The sequence below is a fragment of the Dipteris shenzhenensis genome, chromosome 2 (assembly GCF_047967505.1).
Source record: "Dipteris shenzhenensis isolate YYH24624 ecotype China chromosome 2, Dip_SZ_1.0, whole genome shotgun sequence".
NCBI lineage: Eukaryota > Viridiplantae > Streptophyta > Polypodiopsida > Gleicheniales > Dipteridaceae > Dipteris > Dipteris shenzhenensis.
This window is the reverse complement of record NC_141597.1, coordinates 32,820,114-32,832,927: the sequence shown is the minus strand read 5'-3', so window position 1 is coordinate 32,832,927 and position 12,814 is coordinate 32,820,114. Positions and strand designations below refer to the sequence as shown.

Below are 12,814 nucleotides of genomic sequence, written 5' to 3'. Positions count from 1 at the left end.
TATTCTCTTTTTCTCACTGATCATATTATTTTATTTAAATCAGACATGGTCTTTGGAACATAGGTCTATAGTTATTGTTTGTTCTCTCTCATTGGTTTTCTTAGATTGTAAGACTGATGAAAACTTGAGTTAATTTGAAAGCTAAATGGCTAAACCAAGGTAGGAATTATTTTATCTGTTTTTCTTGGTTTTCATGTAAGATTTGGCAATAATCGTAACCAGTGGCATGTGAATCGGAAAGGTTGTGAAGAGCCTTGTCAATACAGTCCTATCTTATGGCTTGTGAGTGACAGCCTCTAGGAAAATGAGAGGTTGCCAAAGGACCTAGAGAACGTCCAAGCAATAGAGATTTGTGCAGTCCCAAAGGCCCCTTTGTAATTCCATGAAAGCCAAATCCACTTTGGCCCCATTCCTTCAAATAGATTTCTATTAATGAAAGAAACAGCCGAGAGAAGACACTGGGGGCATGGATACATCATGTGGAGCATGAAAAACAGGTGGTAAAATACCACTCAAAAAGTATGAGCAAATGAAAAATCTGATAAGAACCAGACTGTGGCTGAAAATGTCACATCATGCTTGTGATAGTCTCAGAAAAGAAAGGACAGCCCCTTCACTCTCTAAGAAAGGACAGCCCCTCCACTATCTAAGAAAAATCGTTCTCCTACAAGGTCCTTGTATACTTGAGAATATAGCCATTAATGTGTGTAGTGCAGATACTGGCCATGGTATGATCTAGGTGGACTTGGCTGCCATCAATATCCGCTATACATCTAGATCTCCATATGTGCCAGTAGTGATGCTCAATACAATCTCCCAGCAAGTGTCCACTGATGCATGTGCAGGTCTGTATTGAGAGAGAGGGAGGGGAGGCATGAAGTTGACAGAACTGTACACAATGATGCCAAACTGTGATAGACCAAGAGGAGTTCTGTCTCTCGCTAAATACCTGAGGCACAGTAAGTGAAAGCCAGGCAACCTAACCCAACTAATGAACAAAGTTGAGGATGGAAGTCTGTCCACAAGTTCTGATATCCTGATTCAGATGATCCTGGCCTGCTTGCACTCCCAGAGGCAGTGCTGAATACTCATCAGCTGATAACCACCGTGGACAAAAGGGATCAGCTCCAGAAAGACTCCTCCATTGATTTGCTGCAATCCCTCCATGATTAAAAAGCCAAAAGAAGAGAGTGGCTTTTCTGTTCTTGAGAGATTTCGAGAGCCTCCTCCAAAATGATCTCTGTATCTATTTTTTCTCGGAAAATTACCATTAGTTTGTCACACAACAACTACCCTGCAGAGCTGCAGACATCCTACTCGCTGCCCGCCCCCCCTTCCCTCCTTCCTCTTCGTCTTTCTTCCCCCCGTCTGCTTCGAGGCAGGGCTGCTTACATTGAGAGCCCCTAGTTGGGCTGTACGGGCAGCGTTGCCCTCAAGATGGGGGTGCGACAGTTCGCGCCCCCCCCGCCAGCTATTGGTAGGGCCTGGTGCCCTCCCGTGACTTCCCGCCCTTGCTCGTGCTCCTTGCTCGTGCTGCACTGACACATTGGCTCTATCTTGAGCTTTCTTAATAGTGTCTTAGGCATGCTTTAACATTTGATGCATGTTTTCCCCAAGATGGTCTGCCCTGCTCGAGCTGCAAGTGACAACCAAGCCTCGACTCCAAGACCCTGCCAATCATACGGGCAGGGTACCTCCCCTTACAGCACTGCAAAAGACCTCTTTGGCGGCTCCTCTCCAATTGTGAAAGCTCGCCCTCAGCAAGGTAACAGCAACCCAGGCACTACAGCCTAACATATTGGGCTCAAGGCGGCATATTGTGCTTCAAGGAAGAGACCAAGCAAGCCCTCAGTTCTTTGGGGCTGCATTGTGTGGACAGCCGACTTTCGTAGCCTTGGAACTACTTTGGGGCTGTCTTTCATTTCAAGAATATCCATTCCCCCTGGATCGCACTCAAACAGCTCTTTACCTGAGGATTCAGCAGGTACTCCCTTTCGATTTTTGGTGGGCGAACTCTTGGCCTCTCACTTATTATGGAGGAGCTTTTCTTTCACTCATTCGAGGAGCGGGCACCAGCACTTTTTTTAAGGGCCTCCCTTTCTTTATCCTTTTTAGCTCCTTTCTCTCTATTAGTGAGTGGTGCAGTTCTTTGCTTTCCTTGGTGATTGGGCTTTTGGTGGCGACCCTAGCCAGAGGGGCTGTATGGCAGTACCCTTGACCCCCTCAGCCGTCAAAATTCTTCTTTCACCGACTGATAAGCAACAGGTACAACAAGTGGTGAATCTTTTACAGGATAGGGTAGTTATTGGCAGGATAGTGGGCCTTACTCCATCGAGGATGCAGATCAGGGATTGGATCCAGGCCAGCTTGGCATTGGATGGAGATCACTTTCAGGAGGTCACCATTTATGTACAAGGTGTATTTCTCCTCTAGCTTGGCTCCCCGGATACTACTCTGGCTCTCGTGGAGAGGAGACCTATTCTCCTAGGTCCTCATTTAGTGTATCTTATCCCTTGGTACCACGGATTTACGGTTGAAGACATGGACTCGACTAACCATGTTCCCCGCTTCTCCGGGCTTTTGAGGGAGTATAGGGCCATCCTTCCTTCTCTCGGCAGCTGGGCATTTGGCATTCTTCTAGACTACCCCTCGGAGTCAGAGATGGAAGTTGTGACAGATGACGGGGTTCCTTGTCCCAACTAGTGGTAGAGAGTCCCGATTCCCTTCCAGAGGTGATCCTCTTGGAGACTCTTGAGGGAGGTACTCTTGTCCAAGCATCAATCCTCTCACTACAAATTTGCAGAGCAAGGCCATACACTACAAATTCGGATCAATAATATTGAGGCCTCCTTCCCCATTAGGGAGAATGAGGGTCTCCCAAGCCACCTTGGCTACAACATCTGAGGTGCCATCTAACCCACTCCAAAGAAAGTTCTTGATAGGTCTCATGAGCTAAGATATACAACCTCTAGATTTGCACCAACAAGAGCAAACGAACAAGGCAGTAGCGAATAATACCTGGTTCACAACCACTACTCTGGATGCAAGGTCAAGTCTGGTAGAACTCCAAAAAATGAGTTTCCTCCTGGGAGCAAACTGCTGTGCTAGAGAGATGCCCACCCCAACCTAGCATCCTAAGTACCTGATGGAAACACCCCTTTGAATCCAAGTGAATCCTATGTCAATCCCCCAGTCTGGAGTGTCCTCATCACTAATTCAAAAGCCATTGGATTTGTTCCAATTAATACGGGCCCGTGCTGCAGTGCAAAACAAATCCAAGGTTGTTCTGAAAGAGGTGAATGTATGTGGTGTGGCATCCAAAAAAACAGCGGTATCATCTGCCAACTCACTATCCAAAAGCTCATCCTCTTGCCTCAATGGAAGACTCAGCCCTATAATATCAGCTTGAGCTCTAAGGTAGTAGCTCATAGCTTCAGCCACAAATAAAAAGAGAAAGGGGACTAAAGGGCATCCTCGACGGACCGATCTGGTAATCTGAAATCTGTCTCGCCTGACTCCACCAATGAGAACCTGGCTATGGGCTGATCTATAGAGAGCTGACACCCCTCTGATCCATGCATCTGTCAATCCAAGCGGGAGAATGTACCCTCTAGAAAACGCCAGTCTGCTCTATCATAAGCTTTCTCAAAGTCCAGGAGTAGAATGGCAAGCCTATGGCCATTATGTATGGCCCATTCAGAAGCCTCTCAAAATGAGAAAATATTATCGAAGATGCTCCTGCCATGCACAAAACCCGTCTGCGTATCATGTATAAGATCTAGAAGAAAGGGCTGCAGACGTAGGCCGATTGCTTTTGCTAGGATTTTGTACAAAGTGATCAGTCTCCACTGCGACACTAAATTCCTGCAACCCCCTTTAGGGATAAGATGAGTGAGGCCCTTAGTAAGTGAGTCTGGCATCTCACCCGAGTCCCAAACACCATGCAAGGCTGAGGTAATGTGATCCCCAATCTGATCCCAAAATGAAATAAAGAAAGAGGGTGTAAGGCCATCTGAACCAGGGCACTTGCCCTTGTGAAGGGTAGAGAGAGCAGTCCTGAACTCTATGTTGGTGAAAGGTGCATCAAGTGAGACTATCATATCTCCAGTCACCAACATAGGTAATTGTTGCCAAATAATAACTCGAGCATCATCTTTGGCCTGAGTGTCAGGATTTGCTGCATAGAAATATGTAGCTATCTGCAAGACGATATTTGGATGTGTCTGTAAAACTCTGTTTGAGTCAACAAGCTGTGAAACGCTCTCCCTACTATGTCTGGGGCCAAGAGTAGAGAAGAACTGCTTGTTGACCCTACCTCCCGTCTGGGTCCAAAATGACTCCCTGGCATGAAAGGCATACTCTGCTCTCTGATCCAAAATGACTGCTGCTGAGTCCTTGCTGCAGCAAGGCGCCCTTGAACCCAAGCATTTGTAGGCCTCTTCTGCTCTTCCCTCTGAAGAGTAGCCAATTGCTGGCGGATACCTATCTCTCGATTAAGGATCTCACCTCTCTTGGACCGAGCAAATGAGTGATAAAAGTCGCTAATATCTGAGAGGGATGTTGCTAAATCTGATGGGGAAAGCAGCCCATCATGCATGTGAGATATCAAGTCTGCAACACTGCCTCTGTGAGGCCCTCTCTACGTAGAATGCATCTGGAATCTTGATACTGGTAGAACGTGTTGGGATATCTCAAGGTGTATGCCTCAGGCACACCTTGGTTTCTATGTGTGAGTGCTAGAGGCACAGTTAGGTGCCCATAAGCACAGTTAGGTGGTGGTAAGCCACATAGGATGATTGAGAGAATCTAGGAGCAGATTGAGGAGATGATTGTGGAGCTTTGAAGTCATCAATGATGTCAGTGAGCATGTAAGAGGTGCCTACATAAGGACCTCACTCTTCTTCATTCTATATGCAAGTATTCTGAGTTTGTGTTCACTCTACTCTTTCCTTTCAGTTTACCAACATGGTATCAGAGCCATTTGATCCCCCTTGATCCCATTTCTGCCACATCATCATCTTCTTCTCCATCTTCTTCTTCACCATCTCTTCCTCTTCTTCCCAAATCTTGCTTAAGCATGTTCTCCTCCGTTTCTCTGCCATTCTCCACGCCCTTCCTGCTGGAGATACACCTCGAAGGGGCGAACCCTTGGCTGCAACGAATTGAAGAATCACTACCTCTGCTCGTCGTCATTTCACGTAGATCGTCGACTCTTCTTCCTGCATTTTCTCTGAGACTGCTCCATGCTTCTCTAATTCCTTTCAGAGGGAGCTTCTCCATACCTTGAGCTATCCTGTGCTGAAATCTGAGCAGCAATGGCTGTATATTCAAGCTGAAAACAGAGAAAAACCAGTCGAAAATGGAGAGGCAAGCTATGGCGCTCTGACGCGAATTTGCGCCCCTTCTCCTCAGTGGACCTTCTATGGTATACAAGCTTTCTTTTGCCTCAGAAACCCCCTTTTCCTTTGCTCTGGAGAGTGAGAAACAAGCCCTCCAAGTTCAGTCCTTTGTTTTTTGACAGTTTTGACAAAGTTTTGAAAGTGATGCTACATAAAATGCTACTTTAGCATCTCTGAGTTTTTGAAGTTTTGAATAGCATCAGTACAACTGTGGCTTCAGCTTTGCTTTGAGTTGCTATACCTGGTTTTGATTGGAAAGATTTCATTTAGCCACCTCTGTGAAGCATGTAAGAAAAAGCATCATTGATTGAAATTTGGTCACTAGTCTTTGCTACATTAAATGCTTATATTTTGAAGCTTTTCAGCTGTTATTCTAGCCTTGTAAGAGAGAAGACACTGCCCAATAACTGGGTTAGACCCTCTCATGGCTACCATATTGAATATAGATAAGTTCAATGGAAAGGGCTTCCACACATGGCAGATGAAGGTGAAATTTGCATTGATGAGGGAAAACCTCTGGGGACTTGTCAAACCGACTTCAACTTCTTCTTCTACAGCCTCCAATGCTGGAGAATCCTCAGCTCCGACACTCCCGGCAAGGGATCCCGCTAGAGAGGAGAAAGCATATGGTATCATTGCTCTTGCTTTAGGAGATGATTATATTCATCACATCTCTGACTTAGAGTCTCCTTCAGAAGCTTGACATGATTTTTGGTGCTAGCTCTCACATCTCAAAATTATCACTTAAAATTTCTTTCTTTGAATTGAAGATGGTTAGTGGCACTCCTTTGGCAGCCTATGTCAATTACATGGGGAGTCTTATGACTCAACTTGCTTCTATCAACTCTCCTATCACTACAGATGATGCTATGGCAGTGTTGCTTAAGACTATGCCTGAAGATTATGATCATATTGTTACCACTTTGAAAAATCTTCCTAATCCTAATCTTGAAGGTATTATCTCTGCTCTCCAAGAAGAAGAAAGGCACATGGAGCTCAGGAAAGGCAATGACACAGCTTATGCCATAAAAATCCAGAAGAGCAAGTTTTCACCTTGCAATCATTGTGGGAAGACAAATCACCTTTCAAAGGACTGCTTCAAAATCAATCCATGCAAACACTGTGGCAAAAACAATCATCATGAGAAGTTTTGCAGAGCCAAAAAGGAAGCAACTTCAAAGACAGAAAATGCCAATCTACTTTCAGTTGATGTGCCTCCACAAGATGAGGCATCCTTTGAAGATTATGCTTTTTAAATCATCTCTATGTATGCTCCAGATCTCTCTTTTTATGTTGAGTCAAGGTCCAAAATGAAAGAAATATTTGTGTGTTTTGTAAACACCTCTGGTCACCTTATGATGTAGGCTATGTGTATGTGTTTTTGCTCCATGGTACCTCCTGCAGACATTGTGTGCATGTACATGCAGGGGAGATAACCATTGGAAGGTCTTTTGTATCCCTTTTGTTTACCTTACACCCATGGGAACCCTTGCTAGCTTGAGATCCTAGCCATTGATAGATCCATGACCACCATGAGATGGCATGAGACACCTTGTGCTAGCTGTATCCTTGACATAGCCTGAGGCATTCCCTTGAGGGGGGGTTTGTTGGGATATCTCAAGGTGTATGCCTTAGGCACACCTTGGTTTCTATGTGTGAGTGCTAGAGGCACAGTTAGGTGCCCATAAGCACAGTTAGGTGGTGGTAAGCCACATAGGATGATTGAGAGAATCTAGGAGCAGATTGAGGAGATGATTGTGGAGCTCTGAAGTCATCAGTGATGTCAGTGAGCATGTAAGAGGTGCCTACATAAGGACCTCACTCTTCTTCATTCTATATGCAAGTATTCTGAGTTTGTGTTCACTCTACTCTTTCCTTTCAGTTTACCAACAGAGCGACTCCTCACCTAAGGATCTGAAACATACAGAACAACTGGAAAGTGATATGAAGTGGATACCCTAGGTGTAATGCATACTGTCCCACCTCTGTCCAGAGCTCAATTATCCACATAAAATGTGTCAATCCGTGCATGGATAGGCATCTGCAACCTCCTGTTCGACCAAGAAAACATGAGTGATTGCAACTGAGTGTGAAAAGCATCATCATGCCAAGCATCTCTGCCATTGTACTGAAAAGAAAAGGCATCCCAGGTTGCTCTCTCTAGGGAATGTAATCCACCTTCCCTACCACCTCTTTTGTCTGTGAGCATTTCAACCATGTTGAAATCACCCCCAATGATCCAAGACTCTACAATGCATGACCAAGAAAGCAGCTCCTTCCAGAAAAGGACATGGTCCCCTCTTGAATTGGGGGCATAAAGGTTTAACCAACCTTACGCCCACCAATCAAAAGAATGACCCACTGAGCTCTAGAGGGAATTATGATCCCATGTCCAATCACCAAGGGTAGCATCGAAGAAGAAACATAAATACAAGTACCTCCTCCGGTGTCCAAGGCGGGTGACCAAAAAGCATGCTTTGAAAGAAGCTTACCCGACTTGGCACAGTCCTTGACATCCAGTTTGTGTTCTTGAATCATGAGGACATCAAAGGTGCCCCCAGTAACACCTGGATGAAGTTGGTTACGAATCAGCTGCCTACGGCGGCGGTGAGGTACATCTCCAAGGCGCTGAACGTTCCAATTGACAATTCTCATCGACGAGAGGAAGAGGCCGGATGAAAAACTCTACCCGACCTGGTAACGGAGATATCTCTCTCCTGGGAAAAAGTTCTGCTATCAAGAGGAGGGAAGTCAACTGGGGAAAGTACTCCCACACTTGCAGAGGGGGAAGCTCTATCCATGGTGCTCTAAACGAGGTGCTCCCCAAGGGTAGAGGGTACAAACTACTACTCTAAATCAAACTCTGCCATGTCTGCGAGTATTGCAAAAGAATTCCTAAATGATGCTCCTGGCGTAGGTGTGCGGAGGATCTTTGCGGATGAAGGAGTAGAAGCAATAATCCCCTTGTCTGTGTCAAGAGGTGAAGAAGTAGGAACAAGAGGGAAAAGGGGCTGCTGTTGCTGATGGATCTCGGCCAAAATAGTAGCATTAGTCTGGAGTACGGCACGAGCTTCAGCAAAGGCTTGCTCCCTAGGAGAAAGATCCTTCACATGAACATCTGAAGAGACAAGAGCAACCCATCAGAACAAGGAACAAAAATAGGTATTAACTCCTGCCTATAAGGGAGGGTCCGTGGCACCATCAGTAGCCTCCTGATTTGGAGCTGGCTCAACAACTCTGACTGGCACCCAACGGGGGATGACTGGAAGAGGACGTGCTGAAGGTCCCGTGCACACTGTAAACGAAGGTCCAAGACAAGAGGCTATAGCCCACGGTCCTGGGCAAGAGGTGGAAGGTCCAGTAGCGAGTGAAAATGTGCGGCCATCCACCTCCACAGAGTCAAAGCCCAACGAGAAAGGTGTCAAGAAGAGTGCCAAAGGATTGGCCTGAAGCACTGTACTCGATGCATCCGGGGAATAAAAAACAACCTGAAAGAAACCTCGACCAAGCGGATGAACATCTGTGAGGTGCCTTGCGTGGTCTCTAGGTAAAGTCCTACATTTGGTATCAGAGTGCTTCTGTCTCTAGAGCCCATTCCCGCGCTTGCTTCCAGACTCCCGCAAGCTTGGTGCTCTAGTGCGCGTTCCTGGTTCTCACATTCACCTCTCCAGCTTTCGCTTGAGGTAGCTCCAACAGTCCAACGGCTGTTTTTTGACCTTTTGAGGTCCGATTTCAACGTTCTTTGAAATTTCGGAGCTGCCCGCATACAAACCAGCTTGTCCTGCACCATTTCAGGTGGAAAAAAAATAATTCTGTTTTTTGTCCGTACAGTTCGTACGGATCTGTCCGTACAGTTGCGCAACAGTGCTGGGAGTCTGTACGACATGTCAGAACCTGATTTCGAGTCCGTACGACTTGTTAGAAGGCGATTCGAGCAGTTTTCGGCTGTTTTTCGACGTTTTTGCTCAGATTTGGACTCTTTTCAGCTCCAGCCTCTCTCGGGTGTGTTCCAGTAGCTCCAGGCTCTTCTTTACACATGTGTTGTGTTCAGAAGTACTCCCGACAGCTTCATTTAGCTCCAAGCAGCTCACTTTAGCTCCTTTGTCATCTCCAGCTTGCCCACACAGTCAGTGGACTGTTTTGCAGGTGTTTTGGGCCAAGGTGCACTTTCAGTAAGTGTTTTGAGCTGTGTATTTCGCTTTGGGACTGTTTTTGCAGCCCATACCCTTGCACTCTCAGTTGCATTTGCAGATACTTTGCATTGTTGGGTGCATTTGCAGTTACTTTACAATTGTGGATGCTTTTGAGCTCCGTTGGATGCATTTGAGCACTTGTGTGCGCTCTTTCAGATTTGGGTTGTGCATTTTCAGTTTGGGATTGCACTTCAGATTGCAGCAGAGTGCAGTGATTGGTTGATGCCATTTTTGCAGTGATTGCATTGTGCAGTCAGTGGGATTTCAGAGCAGCCAGTCATACTTTGCATTTGCAGCCAGTATTAGTTTGGGATTTGCAGGCACATTTGCAGTCAGTTGCACTTTTGGGACTTGCAGTTATTTTTGCAGGTACATTTGCAGCTTGTGGGTATCCCATTTTGCATCATGTCGACTCTTTTAGATAGTTTTGGCAATTTGTCCGAGGGTGACAAGCTGGATGGACCAAGCTATGCCTTGTGGTCATTCATGCTTAAGAACATCTTGGTTGGTAAGGGCTTGTGGGATATTGCTAGTAGGGATGAGGTGAGGCCAGCAAGCTCATCTACATTCAGCATAGCTTCTTCGGGTCAGACTACAGGCAGACAACAGACTGCTACAGCCCCTCCTGCTAGTCCCATAGCATCGACGGAGGAGCAGAAGAAGTTTGATTGCCGTAGTGCCCAAGCGATGTTTTTGATTGCCACAAATGTGAAGAGACACATTATGACGACTATCAAGTCGTGCAAGGATGCAAAGGCAGCATGGGAAAGATTGGCAAACATGTATCATGTTAAGAATGAGGCAAGGGCCATTGCCTTGACAAATCAGCTCAAGGATCTCGAGATGCAGGAAGGCCAGGCCATCACTGATCATATTGCGAGGATCACTGATCTACGTGATCAGCTCGCAAGTATTGATGAGGAAATAGAAGACAAGAATCTCGTCTCTATTACTCTCAATAGCTTAGCGCCCTCATATGGCACATTCATCACTTCATTGACCATTGTTCTTAGGGCAGCCCTACTCTCGTTCGATGAGTTAGTTGGGCTTTTGTTGCAAGAAGAGGAGAGATGCTCAAATTTTGCCAAAGCCTCTCGTCAGGGTGAGCAAGCGCTTGCCATGGGTGGAAAGGGCAAATTTTAGAAAAAGTTTGAGCCAAAACACAGCCATACAACTCAACCCAAGGAGGGGAATGCAAGCAGTTCAAGAAAAAATCAAACAAGCAAAAATCAAAAAAAGGACAAATGCAATTATTGCAAGAAGCCAAGGCATTACATTGCAGACTGTCAGAAAAGGACTGCCAATGAAAAGAAGAGGCAAAGGGATAGCTCTAGCAGTAATTTTGTTGCCCCCACTGAAACTCGTGCTTCAGATGCACATGGTGAAGCTCATCTTGTCCAAGTGGAATGGAGCAAAGAGGGTTCTCAGATATGTCCATGGCACTCTCTCTCTTGGCTTGCATTATGCTTCAGATTGTGATCTAAAGCTGAGTGGTTTCACCGACTCGGATTGGTCAGGGGACATTGACGACAGACGGTCCACTACTGGCTATTGCTTCTCATTGGGTTCAGCCTGTATCTCATGGCTCAGTAAGAAGCAAGAGCGAGTCTCTCTTTCCTCCAGTGAAGCAGAGTACAAAGCTGCAAATTCAGCCACTACGGAGTTAATGTGGTTAAGAAAGCTTTTGCATGACTTGCATCATGCACAAGCGAAGCAAACTCTATCTTCTGTGACAGCTAGAGTTGCATTGCCATAGCCAACAATCCTGTCTTTCATGCTCGCATGAAACGCATTGAAAATCATTATCATTATGTACGGGATTGCATTTCTGATGGCTTCATTGATCTCATCTATTGTCCATCTAAGGACAATGTGGCAGATATTTTTACCAAAGTCCTATCAACAGATCTTTTCTTACGACATCGACATGGCTTGGGGATCAGAGACATTCTCACAATGTCAAGGGGGGTTGTGAAGTGATTCACAATGACATTGTTTTCATGTACTCCCATAGGTTGCATATCCATCTGGATGAATTTGCGCAACCATGGTACTTTAGGTACTGCAGGGTACACGTGAGATGTTTCTCGGGTACTTTCAGCCATATCTTTGAGGAAGAGATTACAAAGATATGGTGTTGTAGGCATAAAGTCAACCCTATGGCTGACCAGTAGTACTTGGGTACTATATATACAAAGTACTTGTATTGTTTCATTTGAACATTTCTATTGGAGCTTTCTTGTGTGTGCACTCTTGCTCACTTGTGTTCACAACCTGTCTCCACTTTGTTCCTACAGGCGGGGGGGGGGAGGGCTAAGGCAGGAAGGTTGAGGCGTGGGGGGGAAGGGCTGAGGTGTGGGGGGGGGGGGGTAGAGGAAGCGGAGGAAGGGAGGCGAGGGAGGGAGGGAGAGCGGGGTAGCAGCCGGGAGGAGAGAGGGAGGAGAGGGCAGGAAGGAGACGGGGGTAGCAGCCGGGAGGAGAGGGAGGGGCTGAGAGGGAGGAGGGGGGGATGAGAGGAGAGGCTAGGCTGAGAGGAGGGAGGGGCAGCTCATGCGGGGAGGAGAAGCGGTCCTTGGTACTTCTTGAGAAGACTCACAGGAAAAGCATTGTAAATCTTCCAAGTCTCGGGTAACTTTAGTCAATACATGACTTCATTTATGGGCTCAGTAACTCGGAAAGGCCCATAAGATCTAGGGGATACTTTTTCTTTCCCTTTCATTTTTCTGAGACGTGCTTTTTCAAACTTAAGTAGCAACCAATCTCCTTCTTGGAGATTCATCTCTCTCCTATGCTTATCTGCAGCCTTCTTTTGCTTCTGTTGAGATCTTTCAATTGCTGTCCGAATTTGGGAAAAGGTTGTGTCCAAGTCTCGAATATACTGACCAAATGCAAATATCTCGTCCTTTCTTCTGAGGATAGGTGGCAAAATGATGACTTCGAATGGGCTTTTCCTGTGGAGCTGTGGATAGGTGGCCTCCTAGTACAAATTGCAGCAGTTCTGGAGCCCTTGGGAAGGCTGAAATATTAGTTGCAACAGGATCTAAAGCCTCTGGATAGCTCACGCGCGGGGCTAGTTGAAGAGGTGTGGAAGATAACTCGCATCAAGAGTAGGCGACTGGGGGAGAGAGAGAGAGAGAAAGAAAGAAAGAAAGAAAGTTTATTAAAGTCTTCGGAAGACCGATGGGTCTATGAGACTGTGAAAATCCTGATACAACGAGCTGT

At 46.1% G+C, this 12,814-nt stretch overlaps 1 protein-coding gene across 3 annotated transcripts in view; it reads left to right on the top strand.

Annotated features, from left to right (window-relative positions):
- LOC147904637 (Putative methyltransferase family protein) overlaps positions 1 to 12,814 on the top strand; it is a 65,848-nt gene that overhangs the window by 20,100 nt on the left and 32,934 nt on the right. The window lies entirely within an intron of this gene.